This window comes from Saimiri boliviensis, chromosome 15 (genome assembly GCF_048565385.1).
Source record: "Saimiri boliviensis isolate mSaiBol1 chromosome 15, mSaiBol1.pri, whole genome shotgun sequence".
Lineage (NCBI taxonomy): Eukaryota > Metazoa > Chordata > Mammalia > Primates > Cebidae > Saimiri > Saimiri boliviensis.
The window spans coordinates 91,973,918-91,974,122 of NC_133463.1; positions in this window are offsets into that span (position 1 = coordinate 91,973,918).

Sequence of the window (205 nt, forward strand, 5' to 3'; positions counted from 1 at the left end):
CCGGGAACGCGCACTGCGCCCAGGGCGAGCCTGGAACCCTCGGCTCGGCGGGCGCAGTCCAGGCGCCGGGTGGTAGGCCTCTGGTGGCCGCCAGGCGGCGCTGCTCAGTCGCGGAGGCCGGCGCGGCTCGGGGCGTGGCCTTCAGCTCCGCCCACCGCCGATGGGGCGGGGCCGGCGGCTCCGGCGCGTGCGCACTCCGCGCCCT